We start from the raw sequence: 12,896 nt of genomic DNA on the forward strand, positions 1-12,896 counted from the left end.
AAGGGTAAATAGCAATTGGCATATCACGTTGTGGCTTTTGCGTAGGTAAGAAACGTTCTTGCTAGAAACCCATAGCATCCACGTAAAACATGCAAACAACAACTAGAGGACGTCTAAGTCCTCTAATTGTTGTTTGCAGGGTATGCTATGTGATGTGATATGGCCAAAAAGAATGTGATGAATGATATGTGATGTATGAGATTGATCGTGTTCTTGTAATAGGAATCACGACTTGCATGTCGATGAGTATGACAACCTGCAGGAGCCATAGGAGTTGTCTTAATTTATTGTATGACCTGCGTGTCACTGAATAACACCATGTAATTACTTTACTTCTTTGCTAAACTGTTAGCCATAGTAGTAGAAGTAATAAGTTAGCGAGACAACTTCATGGAGACACGATGATGGAGATCATGATGATGGAGATCATGGTGTCATGCCGGTGATGATGATGATCATGGAGCCCCGAAGATGGAGATCAAAAGGAGAAAATGATATTGGCCATATCATGTCACTATTTGATTGCATGTGATGTTTATCATGTTTATGCATCTTATTTGCTTAGAATGACGGTACTAAATAAGATGATCCCTCATAATAATTTCAAGAAAGTGTTCCCCCTAATTGTGCACTGTTGCGAAAGTTCGTTGTTTCGAAGCACCACGTGATGATCAGGTGTGATAGATTCTAAGGTTCACATACAACGGGTGTAAGCCAGATTTACACACGCGAAACACTTAGGTTGACTTGATGAGCCTAGCATGTACAGACATGGCCTCGGAACACAAGAGACCGAAAAGTCGAACATGAGTCGTATAGTGGATACGATCAACATGAAGATGTTCACCGATGATGACTAGTCCGTCTCACATGATGATCGGACACGGCCTAGTTGACTCGGACCATGTATCACTTAAAGATGACTAGAGGGATGTCTATCTGAGTGGGAGTTCATAAGATGAACTTAATAATCCTGAACATAGTCAAAAAGGTTTTTGCAAATTATGTCATAGCTCGCGCTTTAGTTCTATTGTTTTAGATATGTTCCTAGAGAAAATATAGTTGAAAGTTGATAGTAGCAATTATGCGGACTGGGTCCGTAAACTGAGGATTGTCCTCATTGCTGTGTAGAAGGCTTATGTTCTTAATGCACCACTCAGTATGCTGAACCTCGAACGTCATTTGTAGATGTTGCGAACATCTGACATACACGTTTTGATGACTACGTGATAGTTCAATGGGTAATGTTAAATGGTTTAGAATTGAGGCACCGAAGACATTTTTGAAATGTCACAGAACATATGAGATGTTCCAAGAGCTGACATTGGGATTTCAGGCTCGTGCCCACGTCAAGAGGTATAAGACCTCCGACGAGCTTCTTGGCCTACAAACTAAGGGAGAAAAGCTCAATAGTTGAACTTGTACTCAGATTGTCTGGGTACAACAATCACTTGAATCGAGTGGGAGTTAATCTTCCAGATGAGATAGTGATGTTTCTCCAAAGACATTGCCACCAAGCTACTAGAGCTTCGTGATGAACTATAACATATCAGGGATAGATATGATGATCCTTGAAATATTCATGACGTTTGACACCGCAAAAGTAGAAATCAAGAAGGAGCATCAATCGTTGATGGTTAGTGAAACCACTAGTTTCAAGAAGGGCAAGGGCAAGAAGGGGTACTTCATGAAACGGCAAATCAGTTGCTGCACCAGTGAAGAAACCCAGGGTTGAACCCAAACCCGAGACTAAGTGCTTCTGTAATGAGGGAACGGTCACTGAAGCAGAACAACCCTAGATACTTGGTAGATGAGAAGGCTAGCAAGGTTGACAGAAGTATATTGGATATACATTGAATTAAATGTGTACTTTACCAGTACTCCTAGTAGCACTAGGGTATTAAGATACCGGTTTGGTTGCCAAGTGTTGGTAACTCGAAATAAAAGAGCTACGTAATAAACGGAGACTAGCTAAAGGTGAGATGACGATGTGTGTTCGAAGTGTTTTCAAGGTTGATGTGATCAAGCATCGCCTGCTCCGTCTACCATCGAGATTGGAGTTAAACCTAAATAATTGTTATTTGGTGTTTGCGTTGAGCATAGACATGATTGGATTATGCCTATCGCAATATGGTTATTCATTTAAGGAGAATAATGGTTACTCTGTTTATTTGAATAATACCTTCACTGGTCTTGCACCTAAAATGAATGGTTTATTGAATCTCGATCGTAGTGATACACATGTTCATGACAAAAGATATAAGATAGCAATGATAGTACCACCTACTTGTGGCACTGCCATGTAAGTCATATTGGTATAAAACGCATGAAGAAGCTCCATGTTGATGGATCTTTGGACTCACTCATTTTTTTAAAAGTTTGAGACATGCGAACCATGTCTATTGGTATGTATGCATGAAGAACCTCATGCAGATGGATCGTTTGGACTCACTTGATTTTGAATCACTTGAGACATGCAAATCAAACCACATGGGCAAGATGACTGAAAAGCCTCGTTCTCAGTAAGATGGAACAAGAAAGCAACTTGTTGGAAGTAACACATTTTGATGTGTGCAGTCCAATGAGTGCTGAGGCACGCAGTGGATATCGTTATGTTCTTACTTCATAGATGATTTGAGTAGATGCTGAGTATATTTACTTGATGAAACACAAGTCTGAATTATTGAAAGGTTTAAGTAATTTCAGAGTGAAGTTGAAGATCTTCGTGACAAGAGGATAAAATGTCTATGATATGATCATAGAGATGAATATCTGAGTTGCGAGTTTGGTACACAATTGAGACATTGTGGAAATTGTTTCACAACTAGCACCGCCTGGAACACCATAGTGTGATGGTGTCTCCGAACATCATAGCTGCACCCTATTGGATATGGTGCATACCATGATGTCTCTTATTGAATTACCACTATCGTTCATGGGTTAGGCATTAGAGACAACCGCATTCACTTTATATAGGGCACCACGTAATTCCGTTGAGATGACACCGTATGAACTATGGTTTAGAGAAACCTAAGCTGTCGTTTCTTGAAAGTTTGGGGCTGCGACGCTGATGTGAAAAAGTTTCATCGTGATAAGCTCGAACCCAAAACGGATAAATGCATCTTCATAGGATTCCCAAAATGGTTGGGTATACCTCCTATCTCAGATCCGGAAGCAAAAGTAATTGTTTCTAGAAACAGGTCCTTTCTCGAGGAAAAGTTTCTCTCAAAAGAATTGAGTGGGAGGATGGTGGAGACTTGATGAGGTTATTGAACCATCACTTCAACTAGTGTGTAGCAGGGCGCAGGAAGTTGTTCCTGTGGCACCTACACCAATTGAAGTGGAAGTTGATGATAGTGATCATGAAACTTCGGATCAAGTCACTACCGAACCTCGTAGGGTGACATGGATGCGTACTACTTAAGAGTGGTATAGTAATCATGTCTTGAAGGTCATGTTGCTAGACAACAATGAACCACGAGCTATGGAGAAGCGATGGTGGGCCCAGATTCCGACAAATGGCTAGATGCCATAAAATCCGAGAGAGGATCCATGTATGAAAACAAAGTGTGGACTTCGGAAGAACTACTTGATGGTCGTAAGGCTGTTGGGTACATATGGATTTTAAAAGAAAGACGAACAATGATGGTAAGTATCACCATTAAGAAAGCTCGACTTGTCGTTAAGATGTTTTCCGACAAGTTCAAGGAGTTGACTGCGATGAGACTTTCTCATTCGTAGCGATGCTAAGAGTCTGTTGGAATTGTATTAGCAATTACTGCATGATTTATGAAATCTTGTAGATAGGATGTCAACACATTATTTCCTCGATGATATTCATGAGGAAAGGTTGTATGTGATACAACCAGAAGGTTTTGTTAATCCTGAAAGATGCTAACAAGTGTGCAAAGCTCCAGCAATCCTTCTAGGGACTGGAGTAAGCATCTCGGAGTTGGAATATACGCTTTGATTAGATGATCAAAGATTTTGGGTTTATAAAAAGTTTATGAGAAACTTGTATTTCCAAAGAAGTGAGTGGGAGCACTATAGCATTTCTGATGAGTATATGTTGTTGACATATTGTTGATCGGAAATGATGCAGAATTTCTGGAAAGCATATAGGGTTATTTGAAAAGTGTTTTTCAATGGAAAACCTGGATTAAAGCTACTTGAACATTGAGCATCAAGATCTATAAGGATAGATCAAAACGCTTAATAGTACTTTCAAATGAATACATACTGTGACAAGATTTTGAAGGAGTTCAAAATAGATCAGCAAAGAAGGAGTTCTTGGCTGTGTTATATGGTGTGAGTATTGAGTAAGACTCAAGACATGACCACGGCAGAAGAGAGAGAAAGGACGAAGGCCGTCCCCTATGCTTCAGACGTAGGCTCTATAATATGCTATGTTGTGTACCGCACCGGAAGTGTGCCTTGCCATGAGTCAGTCAAGGGGTACAAGAGTGATCCAAGAATGGATCACAGGACAGCGGTCAAACTTATCCTTAGTAACTAGTGGACCAAGGAATTTTCCCGATTATGGAGGTGGTAAAATAGTTCGTCGTAAAGGGTTACGCCGATGCAAACTTTGACACTAATCCGGATTATTCTGAGTAGTAAACCGGATTCGTACAGTAGAACAGTTATTTGGAATAGCTCCAAATAGCACGTGGTAGCTGCATCTAGGAGATGACATAGAGATTTGCAAAGCACACACGGATCTGAAAGGTTCAGATCCGTTGACTAATAACCTCTCTCACAAGCGAGATATGATCAAACCCCATGGGTGTCGATTCATTACAATCACATAGTGATGTGAACTAGATTATTGACTCTAGTGCAAATGGGAGACTGTTGGAAATATGCCCTAGAGGCAATAATAAAATGGTTATTATAATATTTCCTTGTTTACGATAATTGTTTATTATCCATGCTAGGATTGTATTGATAGGAAACTCAGATACATGTGTGGATACATAGACAACACCATGTCCCTAGTAAGCCTCTAGTTGACTAGCTCGTTGATTAATAGATGGTTACGGTTTCCTGACCATGGACATTGGATGTCGTTGATAACTAGATCACATCATTAGGAGAATGATGTGATGGACAAGACCCAATCCTTAGCCTAGCACAAGATCGTGTAGTTCATATGCTAAAGCTTTTCTAAATGTCAAGTATCTTTTCCTTAGACCATGAGATTGTGCAACTCCCGGACACCGTAGGAATGCTTTGGGTGTGCCAAACGTCACAACGTAACTGGGTGGCTATAAAGGTGCACTACGGGTATCTCCAAAAGTGTCTGTTGGGTTGGCACGAATCGAGACTGGGATTTGTCACTCCGTGTGACGGAGAGGTATCTCTGGGCCCACTCGGCAGGACATCATCATAATGTGCACAATGTGATCAAGTAGTTGATCGCGAGATGATGTGTTACGGAATGAGTAAAGAGACTTGCCGATAACGAGATTGAACAAGGTATCGGGATACCGACGATCGAATCTCGGGCAAGTACTATACCGCTAGACAAAGGGAATTGTATACGGGATTGATTGAATCCTTGACATCGTGGATCATCCGATGAGATCATCGTGGAACATGTGGGCATGGGTATCCAGATCCCGCTGTTGGTTATTGGCCAGAGAGCTATCTCGATCATGTCTGCATGATTCCCGAACCCGTAGGGTCTACAAACTTAAGGTTTGATGACGCTAGGGTTATAAGGGAAGTTTGTATGTGGTTACTGAATGTTGTTCAGAGTCCCGGATGATATCCCGGATGTAACGAGGAGTTCCGGAATGGTCCGGAGGTAAAGAATGATATATATGAAGTGAGGTTTTGGCCACCGGAAGTATTTCGGGGGTCACCGGTAATGTACCGGGACCACCGGAAGGGTTCCGGGGGTCCACCGGGAGGGGCCACCATCCCCGGAGGCTTGCATGGGCCTAGAGTGGAAAGGGACCAGCCCCAGAGTGGGCTGGTGCGCCTCCCACCAAGGCCTAAGGCACAGCTAGGAGGGGAGAGGGGAAACCCTAGGCGCAGATAGGCCTAAAGGCCCACCCTAGGGCGCGCCCCCTCTCTCCCCCTCTTGGCCGCCCCCTCCAAGTCCCATCTAGGGCTGCCGCACCCCTAGGGTGGGAACCCTAGATGGGGGCGCAGCCACCTCCCCTCCTCCTATAAATAGTGGGGGTTTTGGGGCTGCCATAGACATGAGAACATCTCCCTCTTGGCGCAGCCCTACCCCTCTCCCTCCTCGTCTCTTGCGGTGCTTGGCGAAGCCCTGCTGGAGTACCATGCTCCTCCACCACCACCGCGTCATCGTGCTTCTGCTGGACGGAGTCTTCCCCAACCTCTCCCTCGACCCTTGCTGGATCAAGGCACGGGAGACGTCATCGGGCTGCATGTGTGTTGAACGCGGAGGAGCCATTGTTCGGTGCTTAGATCGGAATCAACCGCAATCTGAATCGCTACGAGTATGACTCCTTCATCCGCGTTATTGTAACGCTTCCGCTCACGATCTACAAGGGTATGTAGATGCACTCCTCTCTCTCATTGCTAGTCTCTCCATAGATAGATCTTGGTGACTCGTAGGAAAATTTTGATTTTCTGCTACATTCCCCAACAGGTCGCTGGGCTAGATGTTGAGTACACCACAGTCCTGGGACGAGAGAATGATCTAAATGACGAAGAGAGGAAGAAGCCCGCCGTGATCCAGGTTTGCGTGCATGACTTATGCTTGGTCTACCACATATGCCATGCCGATGTTGAATCCCTGGATTTTAAGGACTTCCTCGAGAGCAACCTAGTCAAATTTGTTACTATAGACTTTGGTAAGGACAAAGAAGTCCTGGGCCAGATAGGTCTGATTGTAGGCAACAACTTCGACCTCTATAAGAATCGTCTGGTGTCCTCTCGTCAGCCTTCAATGTTGACCCTGGCAGGAGCCATGGTTCATCCTTCGTACGGTAAACTGGAGAAACCTCCATACACGTTTCATCGTTATGCATGGCAGCGGAATGTACTAGATATAGACCACATCCACTACGCTGCAATGGATGGCTACCTTTGCTTCAATATCTACAACGGTTGGATGAAGAGCAACAGCCAAGTGTGCGGTTCAAGCAAAGAAGTATCGGCCAAGAGGAAGAGGGACAAGGACGAAGTCGAGGACGTGAACGAGGACTCCGAGTAAGGTGGCAGTGTCGTTGCTCATGGTGGTTCTAAACTTCTAATGCAGTGTCGACCAGAATAGTTGCAAAGTTTAATTTCAGGTGTGCTTAATTTAATTTGAGGGGTGTGTTGTGCTGAGCCCCCAGCAGAACTATGTTATGTTTCTTCTCGTTACTTTAACTCTTCAGTACGTACATACTAGTTTTTGTACATTTCATCTTTTAGTTGGTATAGTACTACCACTCGTTTCTTCACATTATATATGTACAATATATATGGCCAACATCATATAGCCAGCAGTTTAGTTGTCAAAGAATTTCAGGGTGCTTAGTTTTGGCAAAGAATTCCGGGATGCTTAGTTCTATTTGAGGGGTGGGTTGTGCTAGACACCATTATTGTGACTAGCCTTTTTAATTGTACTATATGCATAATTTGGCGACGAGTGCTCTCTATATGTACCACTTTTTTTTTAATTTCAAGTTTTGCTCCATGGCGCAATCCATCGATACTATTGCTGTACAAAAGTATACATTTTTTAAAAGGCTAGAGGGCGGGGCAGTCTAGCTTGGTCGGTTTCACGAGAGGCGAGGGCCTTTGTGATTTGATGGCTCATTACTGCTGGAAGGCGGGGCCTTGTGATTTGACTGCTCGTATAAATGCGCCGACGACCTGAGGAGGAGAAAATAACCGTGCGGTATACTCAAGTTTTCCACTGGAGTAGTACTGCAATGGAGGAGCACGAAACACGGCAGCCCAGTGCCATATGGCGATAAAAAATGATCTAATTTGCTAGTCATCTCATTGTTAGCATTGTTCTATTCATTCCCTCAAAAAAAAGCATTGTTCTATTCGTGCCTCGCAGAGAACGTGACATGTGTGGCGAAACACCCGAAGCAAAAGATGAAACACAGGAGCAAAAGAAGAAGGAAGATTATCACCCCAACTGATCTAATTCGCCGTGGAGTCGTAACTGCTTCTTCATTGCCTCCACGACCTCTATCTCCTTGCGTCTCTCCTCTGCCATCTTCTTCATTCTATCCATGACGCAGGATTTCTTGACGCGAGCCTTCATCATCTGTTCCACGGCCGCATTACGTACCTTGACAGCATCCGGGTGCTCGATGCGGAGCTTCGCCAACTCCTCCTTCTATTCCATGACGAGGGCCTGCAGCATCTTCATCGAGGAACTACTATTCTCATGCAGCTTCTTCCAGCCGGCGTTCTTCTCCTTTAACAGGTCGATCTCGTGGCAGAGCTTTGCCTTGTCCTCCTGAAGTCGCAGGATTTCGCCGGTCGCCTTCTTCTCCGAGGCAATGCTCTTCTTGAGCAGCATCACCAAGCAGGCGGTCAACTCCCCCTGCTTATTGAGCTCAGCGGGCATTCAGCAACTCCATCAAGCCTTCGATGAACTCCTTCTGCTTATTGAGCTGATCGGGCATGCCGTCGAGGGATAATGACTCCAGCTCTGCCGGCTCGGCATGTTCGCCTCCGTGGCTAGGGCGCTCCTGGGAGCCATCGCCTGCCCGTGAGAGATCTTTCGAGGTCTCTGCGTGGTGGCAAGCCCTCTCTTTTTTCCGCAGCCTTGGTTGCCGCTCCCTTGGTACGAGTAGTTCTTGACCAAGAGCTCTGCTCACCGGCCATGGCAACGACGGACGAAGAACAAGCACTTATGAGGAGGAAAGGTAGAGTAATTTTCGGTTAGGTAGTTCCCCTTTTTATAACTTAAGTACTAGCACTAGTACTAATACTTGCATAGTGGGAACATGTTCAGGTTTGGTATGTACTAGTAGGTGTGAGCAGGCTTTCGAATGTGATGGGAACAAGGTAAAGATTAATTGATGGTTTTGGTTTCGAGGCCCGAAACGGCTCCTGATGAGTTTAGCGGAACATAAATTTCAAGTACTACACTGCTCAAATGTGTAAATCTTATGTTACTGTCAAAAATTGGCACAAAATATGAAGCAGACCAATGGAAGTACTACTAGCAACCCACGATTTAACTACTCGCATGTGCGCAGTGGAGTAATAATGTCTTTCTTCCGCCCTCACGTCCACTCAATTTGCATGCGTTGTATTAATTAACCATCAATGAAGTGAACGACTTTACACGCGTCAAATTATCACATGGGGTGGATCTTGGTACAAAATTGCATCCGCCCGTGTACCCGCGTGTGCGTGCGAGGGAATGAGTGCGTGCTTGGCGTGCGTGCACATCTTCGCTTCGTTCATGTACCGCCAGTATGGCTCAGGGAGGACGAGTACATTCTTCTGGAACCAGCAGCACATCACCGTGATCAATCCACGCAAGGACGTCGCGACAAGGCCTCCACATGTGCCACGTGGCTTCATGAATTGTAAGAGAGACACTGTGTAGCATGCCATTGGTATTCTAATTTACGTGTTTTGCACATACTCGAAGTACTAGTAAGGTACACATGCATTGCACGCATCAGATTTTGCAACCAAATTATGAATAAATACCACACTATAGCATGTAAGCTCTGAGTCATATATGCCTGATGTAGCCCTTCATTTAATTCTTATAGTTCATCTCATTCAAAATCAATTAGTTTTTATTAAAAAGCTAAGAATGCGGGAATAGGAAAAACATGGGATTATAGTGGAATGTCGTCTTGAATCCTACAAGATTGTACGAGTGTTTGATTGTGCATAGAAAAAACGCAGAATTCTTTCAATGAGGTTTGAGTGGATGGGATGTTTCCTATGAAATCTAGTGCAAATGAATCATATGGAAAATTTCCTATGGTTTACAATCCTACGAATCAAACAACCAAGATAGGAAAAATTCCTAATGATTAGAATCCTCCAAAACTCCTTTGAGAATCCTTTGAATCAAAGAAGCCCTTAATCTATTTTATCATTCATGGAATTGTGCGTTGTAAAGCATAAAGTCAAAACAAACAATGGAAATTCAACTAGAAAAAAAGTTTGGGCAGTTATGATACGGAAGATTCTAGAACAAAAGAGAACCACTGTTGTTTTGAGGTTTGTGCATTATGCTTAAGTTCAACCATGGAGTCTGCTAGATTGTACATGTGGCAAAATCCGGTGGGGGCTAGAAGATGGTGCGAGGGGCCGAGTGGAGGGAGATTATGAAGGAATGCACAAGTGTGAGATCGATATTTAGAGAGAGGGGGCGAGAATGTGCGTTGTTGCACGCAGTGGCGGAGCAATGAAAAATAAATGAGCTAGGGGGCCAAGCATTGCTAATCCTTTACAAGGAGGGTCAATTCATGAACTTAAACCATTTTTAGCAGAAATTGTCTAATGATCACATTCATATTAGCCTCGATATATAGTGATGTTAGGGGGGGCAGGGCCCTTACTGCCCCTGTCTTCGCCATTGTGCACACGTCTGAGAGCTGAAGCGGAAGGCATGGATGATGAGAGGGGGACGTTGGATATATAATTAATGTGGGTGTATTATCTATATATGTTAATCGTATATAGAGAGGTATAGATTGATTGATGTGGACGTGGGAATGAGGGTGAGACCTCACTGGATATATCGATTGATCGGTTTGTGTGGAAAACTATGAAAGACCTACCTATATACACACATACATAGAGGAACATCGATCGTTGCGCATGCACGCGTGAGAGATAAAGAATGCCCGATATGATGGAGAGGGGGATGTGTGTGGGTGTGTGCCTTCATGGGAGACCGACCTGAAGAAAAAGATTGCATGTGTGCGATGGATAATGCCGACTGGTAGTGTGTGTGCATGCATGCATGAGAGAAAGTTAGTGGTACAATTATAAAGAGAAGATGACTCTGTGGGTGTAAAAAACTAGGTGAGGTCATAATCAATGTAAAGTTGAATTCAAATATTTGAATAAGAGATCCTGATGTTTGAAACCCATGCATGCATGAATATAATGGAGATCTGCGCGGTGTGGTTTGGAAACGAGCATGTTGTAATGTATACACATTGAACAAGGTCAGATTAATTTGAATTTGAGATACCGATGGCAGACATCATTTTGCCACGTCGCATCCGCGCATGGACACACTTTTCTAATTGGAGATGATGGGCAGCTTTCGCATAACATATCTATATCTATACCGCTATATATATATATATATATATATATATATATATATATATATATATATATATATATATTGTGTGTGCGGGTAACTTTAACTTTGAAAGATGGTCGTTGAATGAGGCAAATCCGATTGTCCAAAGATGGCAAATTTGAGCACTACTGGCCATTGGATATCATCTAGATTCCACCAGATTTCGCCACATGTATAATCTAGAAGACTCCATGGTTGAACTTAAGCATAACGTACAAACATCAAAACACAAGCACTTCTTATTTGTTCTAGAATCTTCCGTATCAGAATTTCCCAAATGTTTTTCTACATGATTTTCCATTATTTGTTTTTACTTTATGTCTTACAAGGCACAATTCCATGAATCTTAAAATAGATTAGCTTTCTTATAAAAACTAGATGATTTTGAATGAAATGAACTATAAGAATTAAACGAACATCTACATCATGCATATATGACTCAAAGCTTACATGCTATAATGTGGTATTTATTCATAATTTGGTTGCCAAATCTCATGCGTGCAATGCACATGTACCTTACTCTAGTCTAAATGGTGTTTGTGTGTGTTGTGCGGGTTGAGGTGCAAATTGTCTTTTTTTTGGTACATGTTAAGCTTGTTCTTCCGAAATTTCAAGCCGCGCCTTGTTATGCCGAAAATTCAAGCTAATGTCTCTGTCTATCGTGCTGCGAAACTCCTGCCTCTTCAACCCGCACCTTGTTAGCCCGAAATATTTAAGATATATCTTTGTCTCGTCATGCTCCGACAACTCCCTCCATCTCAAACCGCGCCTTTCTATTCCGAAATTACAACGCGCGCGAAAACTCCCACCTCCTGTGAAATCCCGACACGTGAAAATGCCCGTGGTACCCCTGAACCGAAAGAAGCGCCTCAAATCGGTGGGGGTACTTTTGTAACTTACCCCACATTTCAAACAAGCCTGTCCCTAAGCCATGGTTCCCCACTGCCATCCCATCAGCCCACCCATTGGTACACCGAGGCCGCGAAAACCCGCGACAAAACCCCACACCCTGCTCCGTCCGCCAACCAGCCAGAGCCTCTTCCCCGACGACGTCGTCCACAACAACACCTCGACGTCCCTCATCCACCGTACCGGATGAGGATCCGTCGTCGATCTCGTTGTCCCACCGGTTCAGTCACCCCATCCTCCACCTCCAAGGAGCTGCCCTGACGTTCCCCTCGTCTTTCGCGCCACCTCCATTCCCACACCGCCGTCTTCACCTACACCACCGGAAGAGCATCATCGTCACCGTTTCCTCGGATGAAGCTGCGGCCTAACCGGCGCCACCAAAGAGGTTGTACACTAATCACCGCATTTTCTTCTTGATTCGATCTCACCGTGCTGCCGGCGCTCGGTCCCGAGCCGACATGGTGCGGATCCATCCACGGCAGTGTCGCCGGCCACTTCCTCCATTGCGTCGCTCCCTCGGCGGCAACGTCCACATCAGTAGGAGCTGCTGCTGCTTTAGCTCTCACTCGCGATGCTGCTCTGCTCTTGTTCTTGGTCCCCTGCCTGGTCTATTCTTGCTATTGCTCTTGCTCGCGCTGCTGCTCTCGCTCTTGCTCTTGCTTGCGATGCTACTCCAATTTAGCTACACTTCAGTTGACTGAATCGACTTTTG

This window comes from Triticum dicoccoides, chromosome 7B (assembly GCF_002162155.2).
Source record: "Triticum dicoccoides isolate Atlit2015 ecotype Zavitan chromosome 7B, WEW_v2.0, whole genome shotgun sequence".
Classification (NCBI taxonomy): Eukaryota; Viridiplantae; Streptophyta; class Magnoliopsida; order Poales; family Poaceae; genus Triticum; species Triticum dicoccoides.